This window comes from Cherax quadricarinatus, chromosome 41, assembly GCF_038502225.1.
Source record: "Cherax quadricarinatus isolate ZL_2023a chromosome 41, ASM3850222v1, whole genome shotgun sequence".
NCBI lineage: Eukaryota > Metazoa > Arthropoda > Malacostraca > Decapoda > Parastacidae > Cherax > Cherax quadricarinatus.
In genome coordinates, this window is record NC_091332.1 from 32,822,256 (window position 1) to 32,838,542 (window position 16,287).

Genomic DNA, 16,287 nt, shown 5'->3' on the forward strand with positions numbered 1-16,287 from the left:
TACTCTGTGTGTATCTTACCTTTTATTGTGTTTTTAATTCCTATTTGTATTGCTAACTTAATATAAGTTAGTGTAAACTAGTTGTCTGGCATTTATTGCATATTTTATGTGTGCTCTGATAATAATACTTGTGGAGCTGTGTGGTAGCCGGGTGGAGGGACAACATTACGTTTTCTCTGTTCAGCCATCAGAGAAAACATGTATGACTCTGCGTTTGGCCCAGCCACTCCCTCACTCCGCTTTTGTTTACAATTTTCGGCATGAATTATTCATTACTTCTACCTTCGTTTATGATGACATCTAAAGGTAGTTATTAGAAATGATTAAATTCAGTGAACAAGGCATGTCGATGTTAATAATATGGCTCTGGGCCACAGTGTAGGTAACCGGTAGGTGTAGCCCAGGCGGGCTACACCTACCGGCTACCTACACTGACTTTCTACAAATAAATACTACTTACCTCTCTTCCTATATTAAGACTACACATATTTTAAGGTAAATAATGAGTGTACTGTATGTGTATTTTACCTCTCTGGGATGTTTTAAATATCGTATATTAAGTATGAGACGGAGAGCCAGTGCTACCTACACCTGGGCTACCTGCACCTGACTTCCTACAAATAAGTACTACTCACCTCTGTCCCTACATTAAGATTACAAATACTTTAAGATAAGTAATGAATTTACTGTGACTGTATTTTACTTTGTGTGCTTTTAATGCCTAGTTCTATTACTAACTTAATGTAATTTAGTGTAAGCTTGTTGTCTGGCATTTATATGCATTTATATGCATTTCCAGCGACAGCCTGGAACCTAACCCGCCGTATAAGTGGGGCCCTACTGTATGTGTTAAGGACACTTATCTAATCTGTTACAGAAATGTTAACTTTTCTAAGGAAGATAGAGAAATTATGTTCATTTGAGATGGTGTATTGTTGTCCTGTTGAAGTTTTTCTAATTAGTATTTTCCCATCTCGAGTGAAACACTGATGTATTTTGTTTTCCTGTTTAAGTTTTCTCAACCTGAACAGAAGGTTTTGACGTTATCTCGTTAGACACTCGTTGATGTACACTCCATTTTTCATTGTAATTACTGATTTAATTAAGTCCTTTCTTTTATCATATGAATGAAGTCTGATCATGATACTGTGTTTACTACCTTGTTTTCCTAACAAACGTGTTTCTTTGATTTCATTGTTTTGCACGATAACTTGTACATGGTCCTGTATTATCCTGATAGCAGTTTCTTTGCACTGTTCTTGGGTTATGTCACTAGGAATGTGTGGACTGTTTATTATAACTGCATCAGACAACTTATCTTGTTCAGTTTTGTCATCTTGGAACTCAAGGTATTCATTCAGCCGAGTGTGCATGTTCTGATTCCAGTCCTTGATTGCTTCTTCAACCTTCATATTTAGAGTTGTTATTTGCTCAGTGTGACTGGCTATTGCTGTTTTCAGAGTATTTTCTGTGTCAGCACTTCCCGAGGTAATCTTCCCTTCAAGGTTTTGGATCTTGTTCTTGAGGTTGGTTATCTTGGATTCTCGTCGCACAAGTGATGCTTTAATATCTTTGATTTCGTATCCTAGAGCAACGATGTAGTCCCTGATATTGTCAGGAATAGTCATACCTAAGTTATCATGGGTGAATCCTTTGAAGGGAGTGGAGTTGGAGGGGGAGTCAGCCATGTTTGTTGTTGTTGTTCCCTGGGTGGTGGTGGTGAGGGGGGTTGATGATACACCGGCGTCCTGCTGGGTAGACAAGTCGAGTTCTTATCTGGAGTTTATCTGGAGAGAGTTCCGGGGGTCAACGCCCCCGCGGCCCGGTCTGTGACCAGGCCTCCTTAGGTCAGTGTCCCAGGATGCGACCCACACCAGTCGACTAACACCCAGGTACCCATTTTACTGATGGGGAACATAGACAACAGGTGGAAAGAAACACGTCCAATGTTTCTACTCTGGCTGGGGAATCGAAGGCCACCAGAGCCACTATACCTCTGGAGAGACCGTGTGAGCCTCCTTTACCTGGACCTGGAGTTTACCTGGAGAGAGTTTCGGGGGTCAACGCCCCCGCGGCCCGGTCTGTGACCAGGCCTCCTGGTGGATCAGCGCCTGATCAACCAGGCTGTTGCTGCTGGCTGCACGCAAACCAACGTACGAGCCACAGCCCGGCTGATCAGGAACTGCCTTTAGGTGCTTGTCCAGTGCCAGCTTGAAGACTGCCAGGGGTCTGTTGGTAATCCCCCTTATGTGTGCTGGGAGGCAGTTGAACAGTCTCGGTCCCCTGACACTTATTGTATGGTCTCTTAACGTGCTAGTGACACCCCTGCTTTTCATTGGGGGGATGGTGCATCGTCTGCCAAGTCTTTTGCTTTCGTAGTGAGTGATTTTCGTGTGCAAGTTCGGTACTAGTCCCTCTAGGATTTTCCAGGTGTATATAATCATGTATCTCTCCCTCCTGCGTTCCAGGGAATACAGGTTTAGAAACCTCAAGCGCTCCCAGTAATTGAGGTGTTTTATCTCCGTTATGCGCGCCGTGAAAGTTCTCTGTACATTTTCTAGGTCGGCAATTTCACCTGCCTTGAAAGGTGCTGTTAGAGTGCAGCAATATTCCAGCCTAGATAGAACAAGTGACCTGAAGAGTGTCATCATGGGCTTGGCCTCCCTAGTTTTGAAGGTTCTCATTATCCATCCTGTCATTTTTCTAGCAGATGCGATTGATACAATGTTATGGTCCTTGAAGGTGAGATCCTCCGACATAATCACTCCCAGGTCTTTGACGTTGGTGTTTCGCTCTATTTTGTGGCCAGAATTTGTTTTGTACTCTGATGAAGATTTAATTTCCTCATGTTTACCATATCTGAGTAATTGAAATTTCTCATCGTTGAACTTCATATTGTTTTCTGCAGCCCACTGAAAGATTTGGTTGATGTCCGCCTGGAGCCTTGCAGTGTCTGCAATGGAAGACACTGTCATGCAGATTCGGGTGTCATCTGCAAAGGAAGACACGGTGCTGTGGCTGACATCCTTGTCTATGTCGGATATGAGGATGAGGAACAAGATGGGAGCTAGTACTGTGCCTTGTGGAACAGAGCTTTTCACCGTAGCTGCCTCGGACTTTACTCTGTTGACGACTACTCTCTGTGTTCTGTTAGTGAGGAAATTATAGATCCATCGACCAACTTTTCCTGTTATTCCTTTAGCGCGCATTTTGTGCGCTATTACGCCATGGTCACACTTGTCGAAGGCTTTTGCAAAGTCTGTATATATTACATCTGCATTCTTTTTGTCTTCTAGTGCATTTAGGACCTTGTCGTAGTGATCCAGTAGTTGAGACAGACAGGAGCGACCTGTTCTAAACCCATGTTGCCCTGGGTTGTGTAACTGATGGGTTTCTAGATGGGTGGTGATCTTGCTTCTTAGGACCCTTTCAAAGATTTTTATGATATGGGATGTTAGTGCTATTGGTCTGTAGTTCTTTGCTGTTGCTTTACTGCCCCCTTTGTGGAGTGGGGCTATGTCTGTTGTTTTTAGTAACTGAGGGACGACCCCCGTGTCCATGCTCCCTCTCCATAGGATGGAAAAGGCTCGTGATAGGGGCTTCTTGCAGTTCTTGATGAACACAGAGTTCCATGAGTCTGGCCCTGGGGCAGAGTGCATGGGCATGTCATTTATCGCCTGTTCGAAGTCATTTGGCGTCAGGATAACATCGGATAGGCTTGTGTTAATCAAATTTTGTGGCTCTCTCATAAAAAATTCATTTTGATCTTCGACTCTCAGTCTGGTTAGCGGCTTGCTAAAAACTGAGTCATATTGGGACTTGAGTAGCTCACTCATTTCCTTGCTGTCATCTGTGTAGGACCCATCTTGTTTAAGTAGGGGCCCAATACTGGACGTTGTTCTCGATTTTGATTTGGCATAGGAGAAGAAATACTTTGGGTTTCTTTCGATTTCATTTATGGCTTTTAGTTCTTCCCGCGATTCCTGACTCCTAAAGGATTCTTTTAGCTTAAGTTCGATGCTTGCTATTTCTCTGACCAGTGTCTCCCTGCGCATTTCTGATATATTGACCTCTTTTAGCCGCTCTGTTATTCTTTTCCGTCGCCTGTAAAGGGAGCGCCTGTCTCTTTCTATTTTACATCTACTCCTCCTTTTTCTTAGAGGAATAAGCCTTGTGCATACATCGAGTGCCACCGAGTTAATCTGTTCTAGGCATAAGTTTGGGTCTGTGTTGCTTAGTATATCTTCCCAGCTTATATCGGTTAGGACTTGGTTTACTTGGTCCCACTTTATGTTTTTGTTATTGAAGTTGTATTTGGTGAATGCTCCCTCGTGACTAGTCTCATTTTGTCGGTCTGAGGCTCCACGCATACATGTCTGAACCTCAATTATGTTGTGATCTGAGTATATTGTTTTTGATATGGTGACATTTCTTATCAGATCATCATTGTTAGTGAAGATGAGGTCTAGTGTATTCTCCAGTCTAGTAGGCTCTATTATTTGCTGGTTTAAATTGAATTTTGTGCAGAGATTTAAAAGCTCGTGTGAGTGTGAGTTTTCATCAGAGCTGCCTCCTGGTGTTATTACTGCAACAATATTATTTGCTATATTCCTCCATTTTAGGTGCCTTAAGTTGAAATCCCCCAGGAGCAAGATGTTGGGTGCAGGAGCTGGAAGATTTTCCAGACAGTGGTCAATTTTTAACAGCTGTTCCTGGAATTGCTGGGATGTTGCATCCGGAGGCTTGTAGACTACCACAATGACTAGGTTTTGGTTCTCGACCTTTACTGCTAAAACTTCCACTACGTCATTTGAGGCATTAAGCAGTTCTGTGCAAACAAGTGACTCTGCAATGTACAGGCCAACCCCCCCCTTTTGCCTGTTCACTCTGTCACATCTGTATAGGTTGTAACCTGGGATCCATATTTCGTTGTCCAAGTGATCCTTTATGTGGGTCTCAGTGAAAGCCGCGAACATTGCCTTTGCCTCTGCAAGCAGTCCACGGATGAAAGGTATTTTGTTGTTTATTGCTGGCTTTAGACCCTGTATATTTGCAAAGAAGAATGTTATCGGACTGGTGGTATTGTTGGTACTGGGGGGGGATTTTTTTTCCGGCATTAGTATCTGTATCTGTTGGTTTGGAGTGGAGGCCATCGACTGTGGTTCCACTCCAGGAATGACTGGATTTGGTGTACGATTTCTGCCATTTCCTGCCAGTTTTTTTTCCTTCCTGGCACTAAAAAACCTCTCCCTCTTGAGTGGCTGTGGCTACCCAGGTTTTCCCATGGCCTGGATGTTTTGTATCTTTTTGTCCCCTTTAGATGGTATGCCTGGCAATTTAAGTTATAGCACAGTCTTTCCTGTACTGAAGAGGTACACATTTCAGGGTGAAAAAGCTTACAGGAAGGGAGTTTGCATTTTCCTGTTGTCATATGGGCATGACATTTTCTAGGGTGGTCATAGTTGCATGTCCCATCTGTTTTTCCAGATTTCCCATGCCAGCAGATACCAAGTGCATAGTATGTGCACAGGCTTGGTTTCCGTTTGCCTTGGGTTTCTGTGACTGTATTCCCTGTTGGTGCATGTTTCCCTGTCTTATTCCTATCCTCCTTAGCACCAACAATGGAGCTCCCACCAGTTGTTTTTGGTAATTTATCCTCACTATTGCTATTGGAGTCCTCTTGTTTGCTATTTCCTGCGGTATTTCTGGTTTGCAATATTGGTTTTATCTTATCTTTGACTACACTTGTTTCCCTACTATGGCTCCTGTCCTCTATGAGGTCATTTATATGTATTCCTTCCTGCGTATAATTCCCGACTACCTGGACAAAATCTCCAGCTTCACCATTACTGTCTACCAGGACAGTATCTCCAGCTTCACCATTTCTGTCTCCCAGGACAGCACCTCCAGCTTCACCATTACTGTCTCCCAGGACAGTATCTCCAGCTTCACCATTACTGTCTCCCAGGACAGCACCTCCAGCTTCACCATTACTGTCTCCCAGGACAGCACTATCAGCCCTACATTTACTGACTACCAGGACATCACCTCCAGCCTTACAGTTTGTGACTACATGGCCAGTATCAAGGGCAGTACCATTCAGCCCGGACTTTTTATGTTCCCATCTGTTGTAGAAAGCTTCCAGGTTTTCTATGAAAGCAGCTTTGATGTTATCCTCTTTTAATACCCTTGTGATTTTAGTCCACAGATTTTCCTCATTTGGGCATACCCAAAAACACTTCTCTGTTTTAATACTGCTTGTAGCTAGTTCTGGGATATCTGCACAAGGAGCGTGACACCAATTTCCACAAAAATGACAATTTATCCATGTGGTAGCCCGTTTGTTTGACTGACCACAGACTACACACAGCTTCATAATGATTTGAATGGTTGATTTACTGCAAGTCTACTAGCAACCTCTTGAATATTATATTAATAACCTTAAATGAAGCTCTAGCTATTTGTATTTCTGTTTCTAACTCTTTTTGTATATTGGACAGCTTACCGTCACGTTCCTGATTTTTAATGTTTGTGTTTATAAGGGCGCCTACAAACCCATCCGTTTACAGTCTGCTTTATTGTCCAACGAAACTGTTTGAAACCAGTCCCGGGTTCGGACCAGTCAAGGGTTCGGACCAGTCAAGGGTTCGGACCAGTCGATCTGCTCTGATCAGTGGGTCACTTATTTAAAACATACTGGTCGGTGATTTGAGCTAACACATGAAGGATCTACTGGAAATTATCTACCCGAGTAATATGTGATTTGACTGATACAAAAGTATAACTTGCGTGTTGAAGAGCCGGTGATATCTGGCAGCTCCTACAATGACGTACAGTCGACCTCTTTGTTTATCAATCGCTGTATCTGGCTTTTCTATTTTTGTTTTTCCGTCTCCACCACAATAAATGCTATATTATCACTATAGTTGACTGGTGCAAATTTTGGAGGAAGGACGCTTTTTCTGTAGTAATAATTGCTTCTCGTTGTGTATATTGCGACCGCTGGTAACTACAGGTTATATGAAATTCACAGTAACGTCTCGTATTTCAAGAAAATGAAACTAATGAAAGTCACTCCACTCCACTAAGTACCATTATAATACTGGTTAGTTGCTACTACAACACTGTATTCTGCTATTCACTGGTATCACTAGATTATATGCGAGTACACTAGCAGGCCAGGAAGATTATTAAAAACAGCTGACCTGTGGTAAGTTTCTGGCGACTTCTGGCACCTGCCTCTATAGGCTTATCACTTCATTTACAAATTCACCTGTTTTCAAATGACACTTTAGCCTTTATCATCAATATACTAGGGAGCCACTGTAGTATACACTATACACTATGTATACTCAATGCTTTCAGGGAGACTTTCTTTCCTCTGACACAACGTTCAATTATTATTATTTTTTTCACACGGGAAACAGGCCTATGATTCCCCTCTGGCAGTAAACTCTGCTAGGTAATGCACACTAATTCTCCTTTTTTGACTCAGTATATAATGTTTTCCGCCCAAGATTGGTTCCAGGCGCTAGAGGGATGTATCGTATAGGATTGATGACACAAATTAAAGTTCTAGCACGTAAGAGCGACCGTGAAAACACCAGAAAGCCGGGAGCTGAACTTCTCCAGGCCGAGGGACTGACAACGTTTCAGAGCGAGAGCGTTAACCACCAGGCCACCAGAGGGTTAGCAGGGCTGTCTTCCTTAGCTCTTTTATTTTGTCAAGATTTGGGTTACATTCTTAGTATTCTTGGGTCATTTTGTGGTCTACGTGGGTTCATGTAGTTGTACATTCAATTAGGCCATCACAAGCTTTGATGAGCGATGGTTTCTTGAAGAATAAGAGTTGCTAGGATGCAGGTGCTGCCGCAGTGTGCTGGAGGTGTCCCATCTTTCTCTAAAACCCAGTTCTATTTGCTAACTTAATATATGTTAGTGTAAACTTGTTATCTGGCATTTATATGCATTTTTAAGTGGAATAAAAGGGTGTTCTGCTTTATGGTGATGTCCGCTTTCCAGTGGCAGCCTGGAACCTAACATGTCGTGTAAGTGGGGCCATACTGTAATGAAAAAAATTACTTATGAACTTTATTTTAAATTTTTATTTATATCTTTTACTTTTGTATTTCAGGGAAAAAGGTTAGTGGTGCATTGAAGCATCTGTGGAGACAAAGAATATTATCCATGGAGGTAAAAAGGGGAATGTATGAGAGTATGGTGGTACCAACTCTCTTATATGGGTATGAAGCATGGTTTGTGAATATTGCAGCAAGTAAGAGGCTACAGGGAGTGGAGATATCATGTCAGAGTGCATTGTGTGGTGTGAACATTATGCAGATAATTTGTAGCTTAGAAATTAAGAGTAGGTGCAGGATTACTGAAAATATTATCGGGGGGAGGGGGGGAAGAAGAAGGGTTGTTGAAGTGATTTGGACATTTAGAGAGGATAAAGCAAAATAGAATGTAGTGGAGGAAAGGCAGGGTAGGGGGTTGCCTTAGGGAAGGTTGGAGGGAAGGGGTAAAGGAGATTTTGTTTGCATGGGGCTTGGACATCGAGCAGTTGTACGTGAGTGAAGGCAAATGGTTTTAATGACTTGCCATGAAATTGGAGTATTAGTGGGTAACATGAAAATAGTCAGGAAAATCAGCCAGTTGGACTTGAATCCTGGAGGAGGAAAGCACAGTGCCTGCACTCTGAAGGAGGGGTGGGGATATTTGTTGTTTAGATAGACGTCTGCACTGTAATATTGATGGGCTTCTGGCAAGACAAGAGTGAATGATGGTGGAAATGGTTCTTCTTTTTCGGGTCGCCCTACCTTGGTGGGACTTCTCTTACAAAAATTGTAATTAAATCAATAGTTCTTTACAATCTCTGTATATAATGGCTGTAAACAAATTATGAATGCATTTAGTAAAATAACAGTGAAAATACTTTTCAGAAAATAATTTTGATTTGTTATATTGGTGAGTAGAATGGTGGGTTAGAGATCAGATGTATTGTCTGTGATTATTTCAGCTTTTAGAAGGTGTTATATTCACATTATTTTGAGGAGACTTAGAATAGGACTGAGTCTTCTTAACAGTAAAAGATGTTGAATGCTTTTAGTCTCTGTGCAAATCATTATTCATGACAAAATAATTTTGTTCTAAAGTCCTCTGATTATTCTTAGTTTAAATGATTGTAATTCAGGGACCAGTCGTAATGTTAATCACATTCTTTTCATTTTGCAGTTGATCTTTTCAACGAAAGAATTACATTTGCAGTCCAGCAGCTAGCATGATGAAACTGATATAAGTGAAAGATATACTGCAGAAATAGTATGAGCAGTGTAATAATATTGACCATATTGTCATAAATATATTCTGATGATGCTCACTTTATTATGCTGACACTTACATTCATACCCTCAGTAACCAGTGGACATAAGTTGATGCTGTTGTGCTGTTGATGCTGTGTGCTGTTGATGCTGTGTGCTGTTGATGCTGTGTGCTGTTGTAATCATAATAAAATAATATCTTTTGAGGAACAAAATATTGATGAGTTGATTACTTATATTGTTTATTTAGGAAGATAGAAAATAATCTCTCATTTAGGCAATAATTATATATTTGTATGATTTTAAAATTATTTATTTCTAGACATAAGATAGTTTGTACAGTAAATAACATATAAATACAAGCGATCATGTATATTGTTAGTGGGTCTAATGACTTTTCTCACAAATAATTTTCTGGTTACAAATTAACGAGAGAATATTTAACAAAAATTGTATTTGTATTCAGTGTGTAAGTTTGCAGATGAATAACATCATGCAACACAGAGTTGCTACAGAGAAAACAACATATCAGAGTCCTGAGCATCTTCAGGACTTATCACATAAGTTATTTCCAATGCAATACATGGGAATTCATACACAAGAAAAACCATATCGGTGTTCTGAGTGTCTAAAGGAATTTAAACATAAATCAGCTCTAAGGCAGCACATAAGAGTTCATACTAAAGAAAAAGCATATTGGTGTACAAAATGTCTGAAAGACTTCTCATATAAATCTGCTCTAATGCAACACATGGGAACTCATACACTAGACAAATCATTTCACTGTTCTGAATGCCTAAAAGATTTTTCACATAAATCACATCTAAGGCAACACATGAGAATTCATACACAAGAAAAACCTTTTCAGTGTCCAGAGTGTCTAAAGGTCTTTGCACATAAATCAACACAAATAAAACACATGAATGTTCATTCACAAGAAAAACCATATCAGTGTTCCGTGTGTCTAAAAAACTTTTCACTGAAATCGTCTCTAATTCAACACACACGAGTTCATACACAAGAAAAACCATACAAGTGTTCAGATTGTGTAAAAGCCTTTTCACAAACATCAACACTCATACAACACATGAAAGTTCATACAAAAGAAAAACCATTCAAATGTTCCGAGTGTCTGAAAGATTTTTCAAAAAAATCAAATCTAATACAGCACATAGTAGTTCATTCACAAGACCATCCATACCAGTGTTCAGTGTGTCTAAAAGACTTTAAACATAAATCATATTTAGTACGACACATGAAGGTTCATTCAGTAGAGAGACCATAATATTGAACTTTTACATAACACACTTTGAAGTGCTTCTTTGGATCATTACCTTCAAGAAAGTTGCCTTGCCCATGGTGAGGGGGCTCTTGATTCAGGGAATTGAAACTCTCCTACTCTTTCTGGGATTAAACTTGTTTGTTTTCTATTTTACAGGAACTATATTTTGAGTTTCACCACTTGTCATGTACTCTAAATTTATTTGTGTATTTTTTTGTATTATGTATATTTGTTATATTTGTTAGGTATATTAAACAGCTGAAGTAATGTTAATAAACATGTCTGTATATTCCTATAGTTATTAATATTAGTTATTATCCTTTTAACATTTTATCAACTTAACCCTTTCAGGGTCCAGAGGCCAAATTTCAGTGTGCATCAGGGTCCAAGAATTTTCAAAAAATAATTTTGTTATTTTTTCTTATGAAATGGTAGAGAATCTTTTTCTGAAGGTTATAAAACTCAAAATACGAAATTTGATGGAAAATTTACAAAATTATGCTCTTGCGAATTTTGATGTGTCGGCGATATTTACGCATCGGTGATTTTGCCGACCTTGACTCCCATTTTAGGCCAATTACAGTATTCCAGTCAACCAAATTCTTAGCTATTTCACTAGTATTACTTCTATCGATTGAGCAGAAGAAATCGCCAAGTCAACTGTTTCACCAACCAAATAAAGTGACTGGAAATTGGTAATTTGGCCAATTTAATGCAAAGTTCAAAATATTCCAGTTTCAAAATAGGGTCCAAAATAAACAATGTAGGCATTCCTGGCACTAAACTAACATTTCCTCTGTTCATTAGTTATGTTTTCAGGCTTTACAAGTGAATTCCATTTTGATTTTTTATTCACATAATGAATTTTTATTCAAACCAGAAAATAGAAGATTTACTGTTATGCAATACTCTAATAATTGTATAAATAATATCACCACATTTGTGAATGTATATTAGACCCACCAGCTGTCATGTATTAGGCTTGTGAGGTCATTTATTTACTCTCGAACATTGGCAAAAATTTAACATTTCTGCTACTTTGAGTTCAGTTTCAAGCCATTTCCCATATTAAAACCAATCAAAATCATCTCTTTTTCTGTAGTATATCTTCCATTCTATCAAATGAGACCAAGAAATTGCAAATACAACTATAAAAAGCATACAAAAAAAACACTGCAAATTCTCTGTTTTAATCGAAAATTCCAGTCTCAGTTTTTCTCTCTCTGATGCACTGTGCTGCAGGATTTATTTTATGTGGTGCACACATACCACATAGATGTATTCTCTCATATCTATGCCCAAATTTACTGCTCACAGCTTATCAGAGTGAGCTGAGCTCATGGCATAGATCTACGGTTTGGACCCTGAACATAAAGCCGTAGATCTACAGCACGGACCCTGAAAGGGTTAAATACCATATTCCTGTGCCGAGGATGCCTTCCAGGTCTGACTGGCTAAATTTAAAAAAAAAAAAATGAAACTGTATCCATGGTAATAATGATAATAAAGTTAAGTTAAGCATGAAGCATTACACATAAAAATGTGTTGATGGTTTGTTGTGCAGTTAGTTATGACTGAAGCATCCCTGGCAAACCTGCCACTCAGCTGCTTCAGCTAAAATTCATCACATTTATGTTAAACGACCCTAGTGGGTTTAGTGGCTCTTGTTTTATTATAATAATTTATGCGAAACAGCACTAAGAAACACTCCAGTATACAGACAATTATTCTAGATCTGCTAAATCCCAATCCTGAGCTTCAGAGGAGGCTTTAGTATTGATTATAATAGTAATGAACTTAAAAGGTTCTTACATCCAGAAATGTCAGCTAAATGTTCTTTGCAGAGTTAAATGTTCACTGCTGAACATTGTTCAGCAATGAACAAAGATATAATTCCCTCTGTTCTTTTTAATCGTCACTTAGGGTTTTCAAATTCATAAGTTTATTTAGGTACAAGTACACACAAAGTTAACTAAATTATGCATAGTAACATGTGTAAATTACCTGAAGAGGGTTTCAGGGGTCAATGCCCCTGCTGCCCAGTCTGTGAGCTGATCAACCAGGCTGTTACTGTTTGCCACACGTAAACCAACGTATGAACCACAGCCCGGCTGATCAGGTACTGACTTTCGGTGCCTGTCCAGAGCCTTCTTGAAGATAGCCAGGGGTCTACTGGTAATCCCCCTTATGTATGCTGGGAGGCAGCTGAACAGTCTTGGGGCCCTGACCCTTATTGTATTGTCTGTTATTGTGTTAATGGCTCTCCTGCTGTTCATTGGGGGGATGCTGCATTGCCTGCCAAATCTTTTGCTTTTGTAGGGATTGATTTTCATGTGCAAATTTGGTACTAATCCCTCTACGATTTTCGAAGTGCGTATAATGTATTTTTCCTGCCTGTGTTCTAGGGAGTATAGGTTGAGGAACTTCAAGCATTCCCAGTAACTGAGGTATTTTATCGCACTTATGTGTGCCGTGAAGGTTCTCTGTACATTTTCTAAGTCAGCAATTTCACCTGCCTTGAAAGGTGCTGTTAGTGTGCAGCAATATTCCAACCTAGATAGAACAAGTGACCTGAAGAGTGTCATCATGGGCTTGGCATCCCTAGTTTTGAAGGTTCTCATTATCCATCCTGTCATTTTTCTAGCAGATGCGATTGATACAACGTTATGGTCTTTGAAGGTGAGATCCTCTGACATGATCATTTCCAGGTCTTTTACGTTAGTTTTTCACTCTATTATGTGGTTGGAATTTGTTTTATACTCTGATATAGTTTAAATTTCCTCACGTTTTCCATATTGGAGTGATTGAAATTTCTCATCATTGAACTTCATATTGTTTTCTGCAGCCCATTTAAAGATTTGGTTGATGTCCACCTGGAGTCTTGCAGTGTCTTCAATGGAGGACACTGTCATGCAAATTCGGGTGTCTTCTGCAAAGGAAGACAAGGTGCTGTGGCTTACATTCCTATGTCAGAAATGAAGATGAGGAACAGGATGGGAGCAAGTACTGTGTCCTGTGGAACAGAGCTTTTCACCATAGCCACCGCAGACTTTACTCTGTTTATGACTACTCTTTGTGTTCTATTTGTTAGGAAATTATAGACCCATCTACCAACTTTTCCTGTTATTCCTTTATCATGCATTTTGTGCACTATTACACCATGGTCACATTTGTTAAAGGCTTTTGCAAAGTTTGTGTATACTACATCTGCATTTTGTTTGTCTTCTAGAGTATCCAGGACCTTGTCATAGTGGTCCAGTAGTTGGGACTGACAGGAGCGACATGCTCTAAACCCATGTTCCCCTGGGTTGTGTAACTGATGGGTATCTAGATGGATGGTGATCTTGCATCTTAGAACCCTTTCAAAGATTTTTATGATATGGGACGTTAGCACTGTCAGTCTTCAGTTTTTTTGCTATTGCTTTACTGCCATCTTTGTGGAGTGGGGCTATGTCTGTTGTTATTAGCAACTGTGGCACAACCCCTGTGTCCATGCTCCCTCTCCATAGGATGTTAAAAGCACATGATGGGGGCTTCTTGCAGTTCTTAATGAACATGGGGTTCCATGAGTTTGAGCCTGGGGCAGAGTGCATGGGCATGTCATTTATTGTCTTTTCGAAGTCATTTGGCATCAGGGTAATATCAGATAAGTTCAAGTCTACTAAATTCTTTCTCTCTCATAAATTCATTTAGGTCATCAACCTAAACGAGCTGCAATAAATCCTACTAAACAGCACCCCAATCTATGCAAATTCTATGGCTTTGGTATCTGCCGGCATGGTATATCTTGTAAAACAGGTAGGACATGCATCTTTGACCATCCCAAAAAATACTGCACCCATATGACAACAGGAGAGTGCAACTCCCCTCCCTGTAACTTGTGTCACCCCAAAATGTGTCACTCGTCACTCCATGAAAGAAAGTGCTACAACACATACTGCCAGGCACATCTTCTCAAGGGGACAAAGAAGACACAGACCAGCCAGACTATGGGAAACAAAAGAGGGGAGCCATAACCTCTCCAAAGAAAGAGGTTTTTTAAGGCCAGGAGGAAAAAAAAAAAACTGGAAAGAAATGACAGCAATCTTATACCGACTAAAAACGCTTCTGGAACAGAAGCACAGTCATTGGCCTCCACTCCAGAACAACAGATATTAAATCCAGCGAATAAAACCCCTTTAAATTCTACCTCTATAACGACATTTGTCGCTGCAAACATGCAGCATCTAAAGCCATCAATAAACAACTACAGTGGACCCTCGCCTAACGAACGCATCGCATAACGTTAAATCCGCCTAGAGATACATTTTAATGCAAAAATTTTGCCTCAGCTAGCGCTAAAAAACTCGCTCAACGCAATTCGTTCGAGACGCGTCCACATGTGGCCTGAGCGTGCCTCACTTGTCCCGTGGGTGCCAGTGTTTACAAGCCAGCTACCTCAGTCACATCCAAGCTTACAATCGGAACATTTCATATTATCACAGCGTTTTTAGTGATTGCACCTGCAAAATAAGTCACCATCACAGAGTGCAGGCAACATACACTTTACCTCCATCACAGAGTGCAGGCAACATACACTTCACTTCCATCACACAGTGCAGGCATCATACACTTCACTTCTATCACAGAGCGCAGGCAACATACACTTCACTTCCATCACAGAGTGCAGGCAACATACACTTCACTTCCATCACACAGTGCAGGCATCATACACTTCACTTCTATCACAGAGTGCAGGCAACATACACTTCACTTCCATCACAGAGTGCAGGCAACATACACTTCACTTCCATCACAGAGTGCAGGCATCATACACTTCACTTCCATCACACAGTGCAGGCAACATACACTTCACTTCCATCACACAGTGCAGGCATCATACACTTCACTTCTATCACAGAGTGCAGGCAACATACACTTCACTTCCATCACACAGTGCAGGCATCATACACTTCACTTCTATCACAGAGTGCAGGCAACATACACTTTACGTCCATTACAGAGTGCAGGCATCATACATTTTACCTCCATCACAGAGTGCAGGCATCATACCTGGAATTTACCTGGAGAGAGTTCCGGGGGTCAACGCCCCCGCGGCCTGGTCTGTGACCAGGCCTCCTGGTGGATCAGAGCCTGATCAACCAGGCTGTTACTGCTGGCTTCACGCAAACTAACGTACGAGCCACAGCCCGGCTGGTCAGGTACCGACTTTAGGTGCTTGTCCAGTGCCAGCTTGAAGACTGCCAGGGGTCTATTGGTAATCCCCCTTATGTATGCTGGGAGGCAGTTGAACAGTCTCGGGCCCCTGACACTTATTGTATGATCTCTTAACGTGCTAGTGACACCCCTGCTTTTCATTGGAGGGATGTTGCATCGTCTGCCAAGTCTTTTGCTTTCGTTGTGAGTGATTTTCGTGTGCAAGTTCGGTACTAGCCCCTCTAGGATTTTCCAGGTGTATATAATCATGCATCTCTCCCTCCTGCGTTCCAGGGAGTACAGGTTCAGGAACCTCAAGCGCTCCCAGTAATTGAGGTGTTTTATCTCCGTTATGCGTGCCGTGAAGGTTCTCTGTACATTTTCTAGGTCAGCAATTTCACCTGCCTTGAAAGATGCTGTTAGTGTGCAGCAATATTCCAGCCTAGATAGAACAAACGACCTGAAGAGTGTCATCATAGGCTTGGCATC

The 16,287-nt window shown here is 40.8% G+C and overlaps 1 protein-coding gene across 1 annotated transcript in view; it reads left to right on the forward strand.

Moving 5' to 3' along the window:
- LOC128695781 (zinc finger protein 271) overlaps positions 1 to 10,903 on the forward strand; it is a 120,383-nt gene extending 109,480 nt beyond the window's left edge. The window contains exon 5 of the transcript XR_011393055.1: positions 9,235 to 10,903. The gene's annotated coding sequence lies outside the window, so the exon portion shown is untranslated. The remainder of the gene's footprint in view (positions 1 to 9,234) is intronic.
- The last annotated feature ends 5,384 nt before the right edge of the window (positions 10,904 to 16,287 follow it).